Source organism: Eurosta solidaginis, chromosome 2 (genome assembly GCF_040869045.1).
Source record: "Eurosta solidaginis isolate ZX-2024a chromosome 2, ASM4086904v1, whole genome shotgun sequence".
In the NCBI taxonomy this organism is placed as follows: domain Eukaryota; kingdom Metazoa; phylum Arthropoda; class Insecta; order Diptera; family Tephritidae; genus Eurosta; species Eurosta solidaginis.
Window position 1 is genome coordinate 64,858,885 of NC_090320.1, and position 22,303 is coordinate 64,881,187.

Consider the following 22,303-nt stretch of genomic DNA (forward strand, 5'->3'; position numbering starts at 1 on the left):
CTTTACCAAATAACAAGCAAATCGTCCCTTGATACGATCTAGGACAATCAGATTTTAAGGTTTTTGGAATAGGTCGTTCTCTGTCTACTTCCCGGAAAGAAAATTTTCAAATAATGAGCTAAACACGGAAGTACCCCTTTACCCATTTTCAAGGAAATCGCATTATACCTAATTTTATTTAGAAATGATCGGCCCCTGGTTCACTTTCTGATTTTTCATATATTATCTTGGTCAAAAACGTACCACAGTTCCGAATATCAAGCGAATCTCCACATAAATTAGATTTGTTGGAATAGGACGGTCACAGGTCCACTTGTCGGACTAAATTGTGACTCTTAACTATACTCAAGTCCCCTTGAACATACAACAAAATGCCATCCAGATCGGTGTAGTCGTCTAAGAGAGTTCAGTCACAAATTCACGGACAGAAGAAATATATATATTTGGATGTAAACTCACTGAAGTAAAATAAACTAAATTATATGGTTTTTTAATATATTTATTAACAAGTCATAATCGCCTAAGCCAAAATAAGTTGCCTGGCCGATTAAGGGCCCTAGAATATTTCACGGTAATGCATGCCTGTCGTAATAGACGACTGAAATCCACAAGTTCGAAGGTGCGAAGGGTCAGAGAAAACGTTCACACGACAGTCGGACTATTACGATATGGTGCTATTACTGGAGCGTAGAGGAGTTATATTCATTTAAGGACTGCCAACATCTGCAACCCTCCCATAAACTTTCGTATGTGTTTTTGCATATACAACAGCAACATACAATGTTTGAATGATGTTGGCTTTGAATATTTTTCACGTGTTTATTTCATTACTCTTTGGATGCGCATGTAATTCTCAGCTCGTTGGTGGGGGCAAAACAAGGAAGCTGTTCCCTCAGAGCTACAAAATCTCGCCCCCAACTGAGTACGTATGAGTTTTTCAAAGCAAAATGGGAGGTTCAACATGCAGCCTGTACCTCAGAGCCCAGGTGTTCGCGCTCAAATGAGTACATATCTGGATTTCCTACAGAAAAATGAGGTGGCTCAACATCCACGCAATACCTGAGATCCCAAGTTCTCGCCCCCAATTAGTTCATATAGGGTGCAAAATGAGGCAGGCTTTCCCTCGAAGGCACAAGTGCTTACCCCCAATTAAATACATTCCAAGGAATAACAGGTTCTTAGCACGCCCAGTTCTTCTGAAAGACCACATTAATTAAAATTGTAAAAAACTTACTCCTCGCTTTCCGAACCACCAAAGTTTAGTTAGCTAAATAAACACAAACGAATCTAAAGGTTTTAAGTATACTCATCACTATGCATATTTGGAGCACTGATTTTCAATTAACTTGAATATATGTATGTATGACCAAAGTTTCGAAGTGATTTTAACAACCTTTCGATGGCGTGATTTTAGGATAAGGCTGTTATGATTTGTGACCATAGATATTATGATCATTTCGGACATAATCAAAAATATTGAGTTCGGAGTAACTTCAGCACGATCCAAACTCACATGTAATTCAGACAAAGTTCATACAAGATGCAATTCCGACTGTGGAAGCTCTTCTTTGGTCAAAACACTATGGATCCATTCAGTATATGTGAGGTCCTCACTTTAAGCCTATTAGAATAAACCGAGATTATTATGGCGAATGTTGGCAATTTCGACAAAAATACCATGCTACCTTCAGCACGTCATCAGAAGCTACCTCAGTGATTGCATCCGTATAAATCAAATTTCAGAGGGTCAGTGTACAAATAAAGTCACAGGGATCAATTCTAGGTCTTGACCAGTGGCACAGCAATTACGATGAAATTTTCAATTTTGAAAAGCCTGATTATTCATTCTTAGTTGAATACGCTTACGACAGCCCGAAACACATAAGAAGCACGTATAAAGCTCAATCTAGTCATGATAAGCGCAAAGGAGTGGCTAGACTCCCGCGGACTCCAGTTGGAAGCAGAAAACACAGAATTGATACTTCTAACAAGAAACATATACCGCTAGAAGTTAGCTTTGAAAGTTTCTCCGGAAATATAGCATCAAAGAAGGTAGTCAACTATCCAGGAGTAAGTTCGACTTCCGAATATCGTATTGGGTGCAAATTTAACGTGCGACTGAGAAGTCATCTAACCAGGACTGAGAAGGCATCGGAGGACCGGCAGAAAGGAAAAGGGAGACTGCTGCTGCATATCACCCCATCACCACGTTACTGTTCGGCTCCGAACTTTGGGCAAACACACTTCGTAAGAAGAATCGCTGTAAGCTTCTAACAGCTGTACAGCGAACATTAGCCTATGAATCAATACCAGCCGTGCAAGTGATTGGCGCAAAAATCTCCATCGAACTATTAGCGCTGGACATAAGACGGTTATGGAAAACAAAAAAGTAATTAGGAAAAAGAGCAGGAAAGAAACGTTTAGATTGTGGTAGGAACGGTGGGAAATTGAACAACGGGCCAGAAGGACAGCGAAACTTATAACAGATATTACGGTCCCTGCATGGGCGACGGTAACAAATGGGTTAGTTTTTAGTCCACATACACATGGTTGCTGTGACGGCAGCAGTTATGGTACATTCGGCATTTCCATCTCAACCCGCAAAAACAAACAAAAACACATCACTATGCTGGTAGTAAATAAATGCTGCACAACCACAACAACAATGAAAGCAGATGAGACAACAAATAGCTACGCACACATAGTCGAACGCACAAGCACTATATGCACAGTGTTTAAGGTATGCTTGGAAATATTCGTAGAAGGGGTATGCGTCAAGCACATTCAGGTAGTAAGCAGGGCGTGTCAGTCCCAGTGTTAACCATACCGCGGCACTATCTAAGTACAGCAAAGTGACCCCGACAGACGTAGAGCTTAGTGCTCAACCTACCTCCCGACGGAATACTTGACGGTAGTACCGGGGGGTAAATGGTACTCAGACAGTAAGAGGTTTAGTTTGGTTTAAGTCCCACACTGACTATGAGGCTTTCGATGCTTCCTTCCTCATCGTAAAAAAAAAAAAAAAAAAAAAAAAAACAACGTACATAGAAGTTAACAGCGTAGACGACATTATACACCAAGTGTAGGCAGATTTGTAAATGCATGTGTATAGATAAGTGAGAGCGCATTGATGGCGCGAACCAATTCGTTTTCATGTCAGTCACTTGTTAGACAGCAACTAACGAAGACTTCTATTTTTTTGATGCGCAATATGCAAAGCGAACAATTTTCTATGCTAACCAAAAAAATTATACGTACATTCATGTATATTTTTAACATTTGCTTAAACATGCGATAGCCACACACGTTGCTGCTACGCCACTTGTTCAGCGACGAATAAATCATTTGGAAAGCAAAGAGCGCAACCTGTGTGTGTGAAGAGCGTAACCCGTTTGTCTGATCAATTGATCTATGAAACGCCGATGTCTGTTACACACATATACATAGCAACAAAAAGCGCAGAGCAGACAACCTTACTCATAGATATTTATAGAAACAACAGTGAATAAAAGATGCAGAGATTTGAGAGAAGTAAATAAGCAACTAATCGACAAGGCTTTTTGCGTAAAGTTTTGATCTGAGGAGAAGTAGACGAACGAGACATTGTGAAGTTCTACCACCACAGCAGTTGCGTGTATTTTTTCGACAATTCTGTGATTCGGTCGTAATGAAAGGCAAGATTTATCGAAAATTCTTATACATTATAATAACCCGAAAGGGCAAGCTTGAGAAACCTTCACAAATATACAAAATTACGGTTAAAGCTGGATAGATTTCAGTAGTTCAGTTAGTAATGGCGACATTGACGAAAATCAATGAAAGAAATAACTTTTTTATCATCTGCACTATATACCCTATGGGGCTACCTGCTTGTGGGTTAATACATACTTATGTACTTATGCACGTTTCCCACAAAATATTTCAACTGCTGACCACAATTATCATGCCAGCAGCTAATTATAAAGTCAATATGCATAAATATTTAATGTTTGCATTTAAAATGACAATTTCAATAGACAATTTAAATTAGTGACGCTGCAACTAAAATAGTGTGAGATTAGCGACTATTGACGAAAATAAGGTGTGATGATTTTATAAAAGCGATAAATGACGATACGATATTTTGATTTAAGTTCACATTTTGTTGTTAATATAATCAGGGTCACGAGCTTGTTTAAATATGTCAACTGTATTGTAAAAATAATGGAACAAATTTCACTTTAACCTCAGTTTTTCCTTCTGCAACATGGCTTGGTCTCTCATCCGATTCCGCAGAGTGTAAACTTTTTAATATATATGTAGATAGAAACAAAGTCTCGAACCTTTCGTCACGAAATTTTCCAGAGCGTTTTTGTTGTTACTGGCCAGTGTTGAGCCAGCAGACAGGCTAAGACTTCAATTAGTTTATGAATATCTAATACATATAAAATTCTCGTGTCAGTGTTTGTGGTTAAACTCCTTCGAAATAACTCGGCCGGTTCTTATGAAATTTTGTGAGCAAGTTGGGTAGGTCTGAGAATCGGCCAAAACCTATTTTTTATGCTCCTAAACATACAAAGGGTAGTCCATCCCCTATTTTTTTTTCTTTTCTTTTTTTAAAAATTCTGCTGTGATAATCAAATCTTTCTTTGACAATCAACCCTTTTTTATTTGTTAATGTTAAACAAATGTTTTTTGCAAAATTTTTATTTTTATTTTGTTATGAGTTAGGGTGTAAAAAATCGTATATATATCACTAAATGTTTCCCTCTTTTATGATCAATTTGGACTGGGACTGGGAAAATGGATGGAGAAGAGTAAGAAGAACTAGAGAGAAGAAAAAGGAGAGAAAGAGACTGAGAAATATAAAGAGTAAGAAGAAGAGGTAGAGATAGTTGGCACCCAGTCAAAGAGCGAAAAGAAGTTACTAAAAAGATGGAGAGGGAGAGAGAGACGCAGAGAGAGAAAGGCAAAGGGAGAAAATGAATAATATAATACAGAAAATGGGTACAGAGTTGGAGGTAGCAGAGAGTAGCATCTACTCAAACCAGAACAAAGTCTGCCATCAATCTGTTTTTAATTTATGAAAATTTTAGGAAAGTTACCAAGAAATCAGGCAAGGTAAAAATTCAATTTCTCATAACTCGAGATCTGTTTGGTTCAAAAATAAACTTTGGTTTACACTAGAGCTATCACCTTTTCTGAGAACTTGTGCATTAAAACAAGATCTGAAAAAAATCAGGACATTTGTAGTGGAAAATTTTCGTAAACATACTTTGGTTTGACCAATTGAATTTTTGTTTTTAGTATTTACTTACTTAACCGTCGGTCAACCTTTTAAATTGCCTTGACTGTCCAAAAAGTCGCACCAGTCGCCTCATCGCTATGCAGTCTGGCACCAATTGGTAAGACCTAAGAAATTAACTCAAACGTGTTCGACCTGGCCCTTCCAATGGTGTGGGGCGGTCATTTCCCTTTGCTGCCGCAAACGGGTTTCGATAAGCAGGCCCGTCGAGAGGGGGGCGGGGGCGGACGAGGGGGTCATTTACCCCGGGCCCGGGCTTTGGAGGGGCCCGGGAATCTCAAAATGCTATCCAAGCTTTTTGTTTACAGAAAATAAATAAATTATAAGTTGAGGCAGTTAAGCCTTGTGCAAATCGTAGCCAAGGATTGAAACAGGCACTAAACGAGTTACTTGGGCTAAATTTGACAGCGGAAACATATGGTGATGTTAATGGCGTTATTCAATACATCAGCAAGTTTGAATGTATTTTGTTTTCCTCCATTTGGCTCAAGATTTTGACAGTTATTACAGAAGGAAACATTATTCTGCAAGCTAGGGATACTACGATCGGTATCGAAATTATAAACTTAGAAAGTTTGATCTCTGATTTAAATCTGATCAGAAATCAATAGGAAAACATTTTATGCGAATGCATAACAGACGCCACTGGATTGGGAATCTCACCAAAGTTTCCTGACGTTCGAAAAAGGAATAGTAAAATACATTTGTATGAATGTGAAGAGAACGAGACAATCAACGACGATCACGAGACTGATTCCACAAACAACACCTTTTTTGTGATATTTGATTCGGTTATTGCAGGTATTACCGAACGATTTGCTGTCATGAAAAATTTGGAAAACACTTTTTCTTTTTTGTGGCAATTTGTATACATGGATGAGGTTTCAATACGTGAAAATGCCGTTCAATTTGTCAGCAAATACAATTTAGACGTTTCCGAGAGTTTAGGAGATGAAATGGCCCACTTGAAGCACATTTACTCAGCAAATTTTAACGAAAATATGTCACCATTTGAATTGTCGAATACTATCTGTGCTCTAAATCTAGCTACAATTTTTCCTAACATTTGTGTTGCTCTACGTATTTTTTGCACGATACCTGTTACGGTAGCTAGTGCTGAACGCTCCTTCAGTGTTCTTGGAAGGATAAAGAACTTCCATTGATCGTGTTCAACTCCAGAACACCTTACAGGACTTGGCATGCTCTGTATTGAAGCACCAAGAGAAAGACAGCATATAATATGTAAAACACGGTCATTTTGATTTTGAGAATTTGTTCATTTTAGTTTAGGGGCCTGTATTTTGTTTGCTCCCGGGCCCGTATTTACTCTCGGCGGCCCTGTCGATAAGAACATCTCCTTGGCCGGAGCATCATCTTAACATCGCCGAGCATGACCTATTCAGCGTAGTCGCTGTGTTTTAATTCGAGATTTAATTTATTTAAGGCAGATCTCTTAATTAACATTCTCATGACATTCAAATGTATCCATATTAAAAACTAATTAAATTTTTGTATACTTTTTCTTTGCAGGTAAGTGTTGCCAGTTTTGCCTTTAACAAGTGGTATGTAATTATTAGGTATTTAAAATAAGTTTTGATCAATTTATTAGAATTGTAGTCAGTCATTAAAAACTACTAATAATATGTTACGTTTTGTAAGTAATGCATATAAAAGCTAACATATACATTAGACTGGGCCTTAAACTTCGAAATAACAATCTTTTTCAGTCCCACCTCTTCAACCGGTAACACCATAGTCAAAGATGTTACAAATAAATTTTAGTTCCTATAAGAGATAATTAAGGGGACTGGAAAAATTAAAGTATGTTTTTTGTATCTGATATTCAAAATTGATTAATTGTAAGTTGCACAGGGGTCGAAGTCCAGAACATCCTATTAAAAGCCAAAGAAATAATGGCGTTTTCTTTTCTCAAAATAATGTCGCCCTGTTGATTACGCTCAGTTCTCTCTGTTCCCCTCACGAAGTACTTCCCACTGAATAAAAAAATTTTACCATTACCTACAAATTCAGCCAAAATTTTTGATCGTATTATTACCATTTGATTGAGTAAGACTGTAAAAATTATCGTTTATTTTAAGGGAACACCCCATTTTACATACCATACATTTAAGTGACAGCTGATTTCAAATATTAACCATTTAATAATAAGTTACAATATGGTAATTTGAATTTGAAAACAATTCATATGTATAACATATGAATGTGCGCATGCTTTGTACAGAATTTTCAGCTATTTACTGCAACATTTGTCACCGCATAAATTATAACTTCTATAAATCAGTAATAATGGTATTTATTAACCCGTCAACTTCATGTTGATTAAGTACCGCATAAGACACTGGACAAGTGACAAGCTTTGCAGTGAGAAAAGCCCACACAAAACTAAAAATCACTATGTGCGAGGCCCTGTAGGAATTACGAGCTTATCGCATATAGTTCTAAAGTCAACTTATTCAAAAAATTAAATTTAAATGGCACTATTTAAAATCTAGATAGACTTTCTATTCCATATTGCATGTGTTCCTTTTTTTAAGTTTTTCTACAAATTATTGGGGGATTTTGGTTTCTATCTGTACCTTCCGTTATCGTTTGAATCGCTGAACTGTTGAATAAATAGCTCGAATATTCAGTAAAGCAAAATGTTACAAAACAATGGTAGTAGCAATTTACAATTAAATTACTCGCGTACTTCACAATAGCGTGTTAATATCAAACTGATTGATTATTTCTCATCTTGCCCTGACTTTATGCAATCAGCTGCCTCGTTTGCCTATTACTCCTAGGGTCTAAAATTTTGAAAACATCCCTCTCGAATAGTTGCTTATATATTCCTCGTTTCTGTATCATATAATTGGTTTTTTAGTTATATTCATGTGTATGCGTGAGTAGTATCATCTTCGATCTTAGTTGATTACATATATGTTTGACTGTTTCTCCTTCTCCGTCGTCTTCGCTCTTAGCTTCTGATTACATATATGTGAAATATTCTCTTCGCTCTTAGCTTTGCTGTATACATATATGTATGGCTGCTTGCTTTGCTGTTGCTGTGCATTTATTTACCACGGTATGCTCTAAGCAGAATATGCCGTCTTCTCAGTGAAAGCTGAAAACTTTAACTACTAGTCTAAATTTAGGCATCTACATTACCATGATTAAACTCTCCCTGAAGTTTAAGCTTGCACTGTAGAACCAAGCCTTACTTATATTAAATTTGTGTTGATTTTCGTTTAATTAAGTTTCACACAAATTTTCTATTCAGCCGCTTACAACCACCCAAGCGTACGAGTATTTGTGGCAATTTTACATAATTTGTTCGACATTTTGTTGCCGCCACATGCAAAGTTGCAATTGTCAAAATTTTGAGATTGATTAATGTGCCACATTTTGTCTGGGTGACAACAGGCAGCAGTATGATATAACAGACAGTGACAAGCAATGCTACGAAAAACAACTAATAACAGCATTAACTTATTGGGGGACATTTTTGTAAAATAGTTTATTCATTTACTGGATTTTAAAAGTACGTTCTGTATATATGTATATATGCTTGTGTATATAAAATCATTTCGATCGCCTAATTGCACTGCTTATTTATTTGAGATGTAGTCAGCTGTCAACCAAAAGTAAAAAGTAAACTTAACTAATCACCTAAGATACAAATTACGCAATTGATAGAACATCCATGATAATTTGCTTTTACATAATTTTATGTATACATTATTTCCGATATTATTTATTTTTAATAAGATATTTTTTTGATTTTTGGTGACTTTTACATACACATTTATTTCTTTAGAAAACCAGTGTTCTACGTATCCGCATATTCTCATTTAAGCTCGACACGTTTTGTAATATCTTTTCTCAAGTTTGGGGTTCTTCCATAAATAAAGTTTTACCAAGCTCTTACTTTACCCGAGCAGCAAACCGCCCAGCCATTTTTATTAAAGGAAAATAAGCGGATGGGACTTAGTCTGAAGAAAATGCTGGATATGATAGCTTTTCTAGAACTTCGGAAAACTGTTCTGCGTTCGCCTACATGTCGTGTGAGCGCAGCGAGCAGTCAATCAGTTTAATCGTGTACTTCAAGCAGTTAACATCTCATTCATTAATTCTAACACATACTACTACACAAAAAAAGGTGCATTGGGCTTCGAAGCTCTGCCGGCGTTGTGGACCACTTTTCTAGAAACTTACCTTACGCAATTTCATTCTTCGATTGTTGAATATAATTCGATGGATTTTACCGATTATTAATGGCATGATCACGTTTTTTGGATGATATAAACTTCCAGGGTCACTTGTGCTGGTACAACCACAAGGGAACCAAGTCTTTCCATAGAAATTGATAGTACATATTTCCCGTATTATTTATCAAGCCCTTTCTTGGTTTCGTTTATAGTTTTTTTAGAAAAAAATAGGAATAATCAGCACACTACATATATTAAATTTTTGTAGAAATTTATGAGGCTATCGATGACAATGCAGCAGCCTATGAATAGTTGGCGATTAATGCACGCAGTGTTGTCTTTAAATTTATTACGCCAAAAATTTGTAAATTTGCTTAATTATCAAACAGCCCTCGTAAGTAACCAGCATTGCAAAGATATTTCAAGTTTATTGATGGTAATAAATAAAGTGCCACAATTAGAGATAAATAGTGCCGGTCATTAAGCAAAAATGTTTTCGCGTATGAGCTTGTTGTTCGTGTGGCCAAAGAGAATTGGTTTCGAAAAGAACCTGAACCGAAACGATCCTGAAACTGTTCCGAATTGTTTTCGATATAGTCTCGAATTTGATTTTGAAGTCGTCCCGAAATGTCCATGAAACGGTGCCGAAGTCGTCCGAAAATGGTTCAAGAATATTTATATACAGTTCCATCCCCTTCAAAATGTTTACGCATGGACAAAGGTGGTACTTAGCTCCATATTAGTTGATATGCACGCACATAGTCCCTTTTCCATCCGTCTTAAATGAATTGCACGATGTGTCCACTGCTAATTAAATGATTAGGTATCTCTTCTTCTTATGATATAAAATAAAATAACGAAGATTCATTATATATTACTAAACTATGTAGCTGTCAAGCCAAAGCCTATGATTCAGGAGATATCTATATATTGTGGCGAATGCAAGCAATTTCGATGCGTCACTGTGCGGTTAGTAAATAAATGCTATGCAACAACAGTAAGCCATATACACACATACATAGAAGGCAACGAAGAATATTTCACGCACATGACCAGCAGCTTGAAGCGAATATAATATTTCACACACACATAACCAGCAGCTAACAATGGAGAGAATACTTCACACACATAGACGGCAATAAAGCATAAACTACAGATATACATGTATATAGCTAAATAACCAAGCATGAGATACAACTGTTCTAGAAGGCATTTTCGTGAAACGTCTAAACCTTAGGGAAAATAGGCGAACGATTGATTTTAATACGCTTTAGTGAAGTACGCGATAATTGTAATTGTGAAGCACTACGCCCAAAGTTGTCTAAATAAAGAACGTGCTGCTATACTGAACATTTGAGTTATTTATACGACAGTTCAGAGATTCGAACGTAACCAGAAGCTGCAAAATAATCAGGAATTTCTCAAAATTCGTTACAAAATTTATATATATATAAATGAATTGCTGTGCATTAGTTTTGCTAAAACTGAAAACGGCTTGACCGATTTCGATCATTCTTTGTTTTTTATGGTTAAGGAATAGTTAAGAAAGATTAATTTATGGAAAAGTAGGTCCACTTTATCAGTGAAAATAAGAGTTGGAATGGAAATTGGAGTGAAAATGGGAGTGATGATTAGAGTGGTAGTAGAAGTGGGAGTGGGTGCGAGTGTTGGTGTGGAAGTGTGAGCGGGGGTTGGAGTGCAAGTAAAAGTGGGAGTGGGAATGCGAGTGAGATCAGTAGTGAGGGTTGGAGTGGGGGTGGGAGTGAGTGTTGGAGTGGGAGCAGGAGTGAGAGCGGCAGTGTGAATTGGAGTTGTAGTGGGAGAAAGTTATATGGAATGAGGGATGGACAAGAATGAGAAGGATAAATTAGACGAGAATGGTATAGATAGAGAAGGGGGAAGCGAGTCTCATTTTTTTAATGTAGGCAAACAAATTTTCTGGCTGGACAAAGTCTGCCTGGAACACTAGTATAGTATAAAAACAGATTGAAAGGCGAATTTATTCTGATACTTGGTCTTTCGGAATATCGTTTTAACACATCCTTATCATATTTATATCTTTAGTCATACATTTTAAGCTTGTGGTTGAAATTTTTTTATACTCAGCGTGCGTTGCGCACAGAGTATATTAACTTTAGTTGGAAACGGTTGGTTGTACAGGTATAAAGGAATCGAGATAGATATAAACTTCCATATATCAAAATCATCAGTATCGAAAAAAAAATTTGATTGAGCCATGTCAGTCCGTCCGTCCGTCCGTTAGCAGGATAACTTGAGTAAATATTGAGATATCTGCACCAAATTTCGTGCGCTAGTTTATCTGGACCCAGAATAAATTGGCGTTGAAAATGAGCGAAATCGGATGATAACCACGTCCACTTTTTATATATCTAAAATTTTGGAAAACACAAAAACCTGATTATTTAGTAAATATTACACCTAGAATGTTGAAATTTGACATGTGGACTGATGTTGAGACTCTTGATAAAAATCTGTAAAAATTGTTTAAAATGGGCGCAGCATCGCCCACTTGTGATAAAATCAATTCTACAAATATTATTAATCATAAATCAAAAATCGTTAAACCTATCGTAACAAAATTCGGCAGAGAGGTTACCTTTACTATAAGGAATGCATTGAAGAAAAATTTACGAAATCGGTTAAGGACCACGCCCACTTTTATATAAATTATTTTTAAAAGGGTTGTGGACGAATAAAATAAGCTATATCTATGCAAAAAACAGCTTTATATCAATGGTATTTAATTTCCTAAGTAGATTTATAACAATAAATAGGAAAAACTTCAAATTGAAAAAGATGGGCTTGGCCCCGCCTCTTTATGACTAAGCTATTTTCTATGTTTCGGGAGCCATAACTCGAAGAAGAATTTACAGATCGTAATGAAATTGTGTACACATATTTTCCTTATAGCACAAAATATTTCTAGTAAAAGTGGACGGGATCGGTTAAAGACCACGGCAACTTAGATATAAAACAAGTTAAAAGGGTCGTAGACTAGAATAATAAGCTATAACTTAGCAAAAAATAGTTTTGAATCTATGATATTTCACTTATCAAGTTTTATTGTAAGAGGAAATGGGGAGACATTTTTATCAAACTTGCGGTGCGAGTTTTCTATAGGATTTGGGCTCAGGAAAAAAGTTCCACTACGCATACCCAAAAAAATAATTTTCGAGCCTGCGAAAAAAAGTCGATTTTTTTACCAAATTTTGCGTTTACGAATTGACAAGAAAAAAAAAATACATAAAAAATTATTTGGAGCCTTGAAAATGAAAAAAAATTGCATAAAAATCGATGAAATTTCGCAGGCTCAAAAATTATTTTTTTGGGTATGCGTAGTGGAACTTTTTTTCCTGAGCCCAAATCCTATCCAAAAATCGATGGCGCGATATCGGTTAATAAATCGACCCAGTCTAATGTATATACTTAGCTACATATGTAGTTATGTATGTATATGACATAAACTCTCAATCATCTAATCAAGGAAACAGCATGACACTTTTTATGTCGCTTTTGCCATTGTGACAGACGCAGCAAACAGCTGGCATGCCATGTCAATTTGTCTTTCATTGCTGTGTAGGTTTTTTGCATAGCACTCAAATTAAATTTTATATTACAATTTTATATATATACATACAGATACACACATATGTAAGTCAGTAAATACATCTGTTAAAATATACAAAGAAAATACTTTAAAAAACTAGCGAGTAATTACGCCGAATCGAGTGTTTTTGACAGTTTCAGTAACAGCAAAAAACAAAGCATAACAAAAATTGCAAAATTCTTTAATTTGACATCTTTGCGCTGGCGTAACACCCAAATATGTCGATATCAATCAAAAGTAATTACATACATTTATACATATGAGTACATACATTAACAGATAGTCCCTACATAGATATGTATGTATGTTTTTGTTATCGGACATTCCATGGGAAATCGTATATTTGCATCGATTTTCAAAAAGCTCTCATTATTTATTATACTCAGCTGAGCAGAGCTCACAGAGTATATTAACTTTGTTCGCATAACGGTAATCCGTAACGGCATAAACTAATCGAGATAGATATAGACTTCTATATATCAAAATGATCTGGGCGAAAAAAGAAATTCATTTAGCCATGTCCGTCCGTCCGTCCGTCCGTAAACACGATAACTTGAGTAAATTTTGAGTTATCTTGATGAAATTTGAAATCGGACTACAACTTTTTTGATATCGAAAATTTCGAGAAACCGAAAAAGTGCGATAATTCATTACCGAAAACGGATATAGCGATGAAATTTGGTAGGTGCGTTGACGCTATGACGAGAAATAGAAAATTAGTAAAATTTTGGACAATGGGCGTGGCACCGCTCACTTTTAAAAGAAGGTAATTTAAAAGTTTTACAAGCTGTAATTTCGTAGTCGTTGAAGATATCATGATGAAATTTGGCAGGCCCGTTCCTCCTATTACTATATGTGTGCTAAATGAAAATTAGCAAAATAGGGTGACGAACACGCCCACTTCTTAAAAAAATTTTTTTTAAGTCAAATTTTAACAAAAAATTTAATATCTTTACAGCATATAAGTAATTTATGTCTGCATTCAACTCCAGTTATGATATGGTGCAACAAAATACAAAACTAAAAGAAAATTTCAAAATGGGCGTGGCTCCGCCCTTTTTCATTTAATTCGTCTAGAATACTTTTAAGGCCATAAGTCGAACAAAAATTTACCAATCCATGTGAAATTTGGTAGGGTCTTAGATTCTGGGACGATAACTGTTTTCTGTGAAAATGGGCAAAATCGGTTGAAGCCACGCACAGTTTTTATACACAGTCGACCGCCTGCCCTTCCTCTCGGCCGTTAACACCGATAACTTGAGCAAAAAAACTTAGTTCACGTACTTATCTGAACTCACTTTATCTTGGTGTAAAAAATGGCCGAAATGCGACAATGACCACGCCCACTTTTCGATATCGAAAATTACGAAAAACTAATAAAATGCCATAAAAAAAGAGATGAAACATGGTAATTGGATTGGTTTATTGACGCAAAATATAACTTTAGAAAAAAACTTTGTGGGTGTGACACTTACCATATTGTAACGATTTTACTTGCAAATCCTTTTATTTGCAACCCTCTGCTAAGTTCGTATCGCTAAACTGTTGAATAAATAACTCCAATATTGAATAATTGAAAAATGGCGTTTATTACAGTACTTCACAATAACACTTATACTTTGCAACGAATAGCAAGCTTAATAAACAAACTGATTGATAGCTCAAATGAAACTCTACTATTCAAAATAATTCTGCTATAGCTCGCTAGATAGCGCTTAATCGAAATCTCAAATCAAACTGAATTACTTCTTACTCGCCTGCCCCGCTTTCTTAGAACTTACTAGTTATTTTCGCTACAAAATCGCCAGCCACAACTACGTGCACAAATTATTGCTCTCTCTTGTGCCAACTCAGATAAGATATATGCATGTGTCTGTGCATTGTCGCTCCGCTGCTCGTATACGTACATATGTGTAGACGCAATTATTTATTCGTTTATGTAGATACATAATGATTGAATTATTGATGTGAATGTTTGTAGTTTACAGTCTCTCGCGCATACATAGGCGCATAAGTAAATGCATCTGGGTGTGACATCTCTTTCGGCTGCCTTATATATGTGTATACATGATTTGATTATTGACATAAATACTGCTTGGCATGGCCTTAGCATCGCCTTAGTGATGGTACAGCTCAGCGATGCCAATAACCGTGACAATATTAAGTAGAAGAAAATGAAAAAGTTCTGGAGGTCGAAATCAAACGCCCTTGGGATCTTGGCAGGAATACTGTTCGTGGTATGACTTATATAAATAAATTAGCGGTACTCGACAGATGATGTTCTGGGTCACCCTGGTCCACATTTTGGTCAATATCTCCTTCACATATACAACTAAGGGCCAATCCCTTTTAAAACCCTCATTAATACCTTTAATTTGATACCCGTATGGTAAAAACACATTCTAGAGTTACCTCTGGTCTACCCTTATTGCGACATCTCGAAAAGGCGTCCACCTATGGAACTAAGGCCCACTCCCTTTTAAATAATCATTAGCACCTTTCATTTGATATCCATTTCGTACAAACGCATTCTAGAGTCACCTCTGGTACACCTTTATGGCGATATCTCGAAAAGGCGTCCACCTATAGAACTAAGGCACACTCCCTTTTAAAATACTCATTTCGTACAAACACATTCTAGAGTCACCCCTGGTCAACCTTTATGGTGATATCTCGAAAAGGCATCCACCTTTAGAACTAAGGCCCACTTACTTTTAAATAATCATTAACACCTTTCATTTGATACCCATATCGTACAAACGCATTCTAGAGTCACCCCTGGTACACCTTTATGGCGATATCCCGAAATGGCGTCCACCTATAGAAATATGTCCCACTCCCTTTTAAAATACTCTTTAATACCTTCCATTTGATACACATGTCACACAAACACATTCCAGGTTTACCCTAGGTTCATTTTCCTACATTGTGATTTTCCGTTATGTTGTCTCCAAAGCTCTCAGCTGAGTATGTAATGTTCGGTTACACCCGAACTTAGCCTTCCTTACTTGTTTTTTAAATATATCACACCTCAAGGTACCTAGAGATACGAATTTAAAGTTAGTATCAACTTAGGAAAAAAAACTGTGAACTTATTTAGTCTACATATATGAGGTCCTCATGGAACTGCCAATCAGCCTAGGAAAAAAATTTTAAAAAAAGAAAAAAAAAATTGTATAGAAAAAAAAACTCAAATTAACAAAATCAAAGAAGCACCGGCCCTTATTTCCTAAGCAAACGTTCTTTTTTCCTGCATATTAAATAACTGAAAAAAATCAGCAAAAATACATTGACGGAAATCGTCGGCCAGCAACAAAGAATCCCATCTTATTCCCCAAAAACGAACAGTGCAGCCCTAAAATAAGTGTACATTTGCCCTATAAGTTTTACCAGTATGGGCAATCACATAAATAGCTACGAACGGAATGGAATGGTCAAAAAAGTTCCCCATGATCTTAAGAAATTTTACTAAAGATTTCACGTGTTTCATCGTCACAGATAGGGCAATTTTACTACCTACTTAAATTTACGGGCACACTTTTTGCTGGGGTACTACAAAGACAAGTTTGGGGTTTTTCAACTGTTATTAGTTTTGCTGGACTTTCACCTGACTCACTGTAACCACAAATTCCGGTGATTTTTGCTGTCCCGTACAAACGCATGCCTATTTTGGATTTTTCACACACATATGCGGCTCTCAACGTGTTCCTACACGAAAAACTTGATAACTCCAAAATCCACCAAATTTATATATGCGTGCTGTATTAGTGAAAACGAATGAACAATATATTGGTACCCGAGTGGAAAAATCTTTATGCATGCATGAAATATGCATGCTGTATCAATGATCGTTTGATTGTAAAAATACACTTTTTTAAATTTCGTCAGAACGTAAATTAAGTAGGACTCTTTGATTATTCTTTATTGTGTTGAAAAATTTATTTGTACTCATATTTACGAAATGTACATATGTACTTGAAATAATCCTTTGTTCGAAAAGAACTTTTGGATATGAATAACTTATGAGAGATTGGGCAACTTGGAGCAATAAACTTCGATTATGTCGAAGATTTATGACGACCGCTGACCTTTTGGCCAAGGACGCTATGCCGCCATTGAACTCTTGTGAATACATTTTTCAGGATGTTGGGGTTCTACCAAACTGGTAAGAGTTATATGTGTATTAATGGTCCATATAATACAATTTGATAGCTTCAAGTAGCCCAATATCTCATCAAATCAATGTTATTATTATTATAATTACATATCATCTTCTTCTATAGTATTAATCTAAAACACGGCGCTTGGCTAGGCTAAACTACAATACGTACATAAATGAAATATATATCAAATGAAAGCTTTTCGTGAGCATGTTTGCACAAAATTATAAAAATTTAAATTGGTTAATTTGTTCATGAGATATTAGCGTTTAAAGTTTGCTTATTTACCCCTGCATTGTTTTTGTAGAGTCAAATTCTAATTAGCACAAAATCATATGTACTTAAATACATACATATTTACATTTTCATTTTATACTGGGCGGGGGTTACATGCTAGTATATATTATTTCTAATTGCTGTATTTATGTACGGGTCCCTTTTTCGCTCTTATTTGGAATCCAAATCTATAAATAAAGTTTTGGTTGTAAATATGGAGATTCGGGGTATTAGCGAGCTTTGGGCAATTTTGGTCGTAGTGCTTTTGTTAAGCTATATTTTATTAAAATAATTTGTTAAAAATAAACGATTGTGAGCACACAAAGAAATCTAATTGTACTATGACACTATTGTGAATATTTGATTAGAACTGACACTGCTTTATAGGCAGTTGATAACATTTGCCAGATGGCAGCACAAGCGCATGTAAGTTTTCATTGATAGATGATTGATTGATAAAACAGCTGATTTCTGTTGATATTTGATAAGAGACTTTTATATTGGTTGCGCAAGATGCGCACGGGTCCGGCTCGTGTAGAACAAATTCCTATTGATAAATGCAGGGATAGTGCTTTCGTACGTAAGAAACATACACATGGATGTATACATGCATATTTTTCTAGTGATTTTGTATTCTTTTCGCACTAATACAGCCATAAGCATACTAAAGTAGTACAAATGGAGTAATAGGGTATGCATGCTCCCAGAGAAAATACACATGTTAAAAAGAAAAAAACGTGCATTTATACTGTTATGCAAACATGGCTCGAATTCATGCCTCATATCGATCGATGTTTCATGCATTCATCTACAAATAGGAGATTATAAATGAAAATAATAGTTTAACTGAATACGTTATAGTTTGTTTTTAGTTAATCTTGTCCCTTACCAACCGTGGAATGCCCCTAAAAACTGAACCCAATTTGCAACCAGCGGATAAACGCTTATAGGCTGCCTTCCAAGTGATCAATTGTATTTACATATATAATAATTACAACTCACCCACGGTTGAATTATTTAGCGATGCGTTTTGCATAAGGTGTAAGAGTATATTTGAAACCCAAATAGTATTATTTATTGCATAGTAAAAGCAATTTATTTTATTTGCCTTGTTTTTTGAACATAAGTGTATATACGACTTACCTGTATATTTTTTCTTTACTCCGCTGAGGTGTGCTCCACCTCGTCAACGCCTAACTTCAAAGCGTTTCAAATTTCTACGAGCTGTCAAAAAGGCGCCAACACCATTAAATGGTGTTCTTTGTAATCAAATTAAATATAATACATTCTTACATATAAAAAAAAATAGATGCAAAATATTTTTGAATTCCTCAACGAATTAACATATGCTAAGACATTAATACCCAACAAGCATTTTAAAACATCAGTTGTTTGATTCAATATCTCAATTTTATAGGTATTTAAGAACTACAATGATACTCACACTTCTGTTGTTTTGATTTCGATCTTATTTTTGTATTCAGTATGACCATCTACTTAGTTTCTATTTGAAAACCTGTTTTGAAAATGAGAATAAACTTTATTTCAAACACATAAAATACAATCTTAGTACATATATTTAGCCACGACTGTATTAGTTAGTAAAGTTACAAATACAGCAAACTAAATAAAAAGATAAATGTAAGGCGCAATAACCTCCGAAGAGATCTAAGGCCGAGCTTCTCTTCCAATTTTCGTCGTGCTCCTCTTGTTTTTCCCTACAAATTGGCCGGATGGGACCTACATGTTTTATGCCGACTCCAAACGGCATCTGCAAGGCAGATGAGTTTTCACTGAGAGCTTTGCATGGCAGAAATATACTCGTAGCGCTTGTCAAACACTGCCGAGGTGCGACCCCGCTTAGAAAAATTTTCTTCTAATTGTAAAACCTTATTTCTAAAATTTTGATGTTGCCTGGGTTCGCACCCCGGGCATACGGTATGGCAGGCGGAGCACGCTACCATCACACCACGGTGGCCGCCACAACACAGTCAACACCTAAGTTCTTTATTCTGGGTCATAATTGATCATGAAAATAATTACGAAAAAACAATGAAAACAAAACTAGAAGAAGAAGAACATACTGAATCTTAGCATTAGACTTTATACTTTATTTTTGTAAATCGATGGACTACTGTCAATCATACTGCGCCGTAAGCAGACTTGTCGAAGGGTTCCTGGTTCCGCCATGCCTTGATCTCTCTTATCTTATCTCTTATGTTTTTATCTCTTATTTCTCCTCCTTTTTCGCGGTTCTCCTTCCTTCCTTGTGCTTCTTCTTCTTGTAGCAGTGATTCGCCCTTTCCAATATGTGCGATCACTCAAAAATTGTCATCGATATTCCTTTCACTTCACTTCTTCCTCTGTAGGCACGCTCTTCTTCTCTCTCGCTCTACCTTTCTCTTTTTATACTCCCCTTGTTTTTCTTTGATATCGCTGACATAGTTTTTGGTTATTTGGTTCGCAGCGAACAAACACACAAAACTTGTTCAAATTATGTTGAAGCTGGAAATAAATGTTTGACAAGTGCTTGATAAAACATTTAATCTCAAATTTTCAAATATTTCCCCAAAAACCATTGACAAATATTTTCTGTTGTTTATTGGGTGCACATATTTGAATGTACAAACTTTGCCTGTATAATTCAACAATCGCGAAGCCACCCGCAAGGAAACACAACACAAAATATACACAAATAAGAATACAAAGCTGTTTAAAGAACAAATGCAAAGTACAACTTGTCAACTAATTCTTTTGAATTTTCAATCAACGTAAATGATTTGACAATGAGACAATGTGTGTGCGACACACATGAAATGAAATTTGACGTTTGTGCTTAAATATGTATGTATGTGTGTATGTATGTGTACGTTGAAATTAATTTTACTATTTGCACTTTTGCACATAACACTAAAATCGGTATGCGTTGGATTTTTCTAAGGGAAAAGTACATCACTGGCAGCAGTGGTTTTCTTGTTGTACTGAGTGTGAAGTAAATGTGATTCAATCACTCATAAAATATGTGACCCGGCCTATGAAAAGGTGGCTTATGACTCAAACAAATTTTTCCACTTTTTTCTGGTTTCGATAGTTTTTCTTTATCTTTAACAGCTGTTTCTCGCAATTTCTTTTTTGAGTCATAAGCCACCTTTTCATAGGCCGGGTCACGTATATTAAGACTTCTGGAACAGTCTGCATTTTTGACGTGTAAACATCTTCGTTCACGGCGTGGGGGAATCCTAAATGTGAGCGTAAGGTGTATGTTGTAAGCGTAAGCATAAGCGTAATCTTTGTGAGTGGTATACTAACTATATTCATGATATATGTATCCATTTAACCCATTAAAGTCCTGAGGATAGAAGGGCTGGGTCAATTTCAATGGTGACCAATTTTCTGTGGTCAAAAAATTGGTCCAATTAAGAATAAAAAACCAAAACAAATTTGCTGCCCTAACCCATTGGTGTGGTGGGGCACGTTGGTTGCAACTTTAGGTCTTAGTGATATACAAGTTTTTACTTTTCAGTTCATTTTATTTTTACAAAAATTTATTTCCTTTGTGCGAAAATTCAAAAACAGGAAATCATGATAATAAATAAAATATGTTTAATTGAGGTATTGCTCAAAGCACTTTCAAAAGACGGGCAATTCAACCAGTAGCTTCTTATGGCATGGTTTTGAATCCAGTAACATACAAAATTCGAATGAACGTCTGAATTTCTGTCAAATCTTTGGAAAATGGTGTATCACTACAATATAATAATAATATATTTGCGAAGTTATTTGTAGTTATTTGTACTAAGTCAATCACGTCATCATCAATAAATAGTTTAAAGAGCTCGTAAGGGTTTAGTGTTACTAAAATTGAGACGGATACAAATTGCACAACTATTTTTTATTATATATGTTCTTACCCAGTTTTTCAAACAAGGTTCCATAATATTCAGTTAAAGAATTAATAGACTGTTATGAAAATTTATATTTGGAGGACTTACTCCACTTAGCTTTTTCTGTCATGATCATTTGCTCAGGAGCCGACTCTCAAAGTTGGTTTTCTTCAATTCGATCATTGTCGTCATTGAACAAGCAAAGTATTTCCACTTCCCAACGAATTTCCTCGGCTTGATCTGAAAGCAGCTGTACATCTTCGTCCACATCTTCTGTATCACTAACTGCATTTACAGTCTCAGGCAGCAATATCATTTGAACGAAAGTCGCGTTTTTATATTATTTACGACTTCATCCCCCTTGGCCCGATTTAACTATATTTTCTATATCACTTTAGATAAACTTCTCTTAGAAAAAATTTTGCAAAGAAAGTACGTCACACGTTTTCTTAACAGAAAATGCAAACAAAAAATATCAGCTGCTCACAGAGCTGAATGCTGCCGGTTGGAAAAATGCATAGCGTTAAGTCCTAACGTTGTATTTGCGCAACGTAAACTTTTAATTGAGTATATATGCTATATGTTGCAATATAAAATTTTGCGAAATAAATTTTTAGGTAATTTGTTTAGACAAAATACTGATAACGATGAGATTTTCTTAACTTTTAAATCGAAAGTATTTTTTAATAATTTAACAAAAGACACCCAAAAAATTGGGGGATTCAAACCAAAATAAATGTGTATAAATCTTTACTACGTTCAAATATAGGTATAACGTATTTTAAGCAAGTTCATTTTTATTAAGTTTTAGTTGTTTTTTTCTTAAATTTTCCGAAAATCTTTGAAATATATGCGAAGCCGTA

General features: G+C 35.7%; 1 protein-coding gene across 10 annotated transcripts in view; it reads left to right on the forward strand.

Annotated features, from left to right (window-relative positions):
* Window positions 1–22,303, forward strand: part of elB (elbow B) — a 296,956-nt gene that overhangs the window by 165,834 nt on the left and 108,819 nt on the right. The window contains exon 3 of one of the 10 annotated variants that reach the window (XR_010949503.1): window positions 6,815–6,849. The exons of the other annotated variants lie outside the window; for them this stretch is intronic. The gene's annotated coding sequence lies outside the window, so the exon portion shown is untranslated. Of the gene's footprint in view, window positions 1–6,814; window positions 6,850–22,303 lie in introns of those variants that run through there. 10 annotated transcript variants of the gene reach the window in all.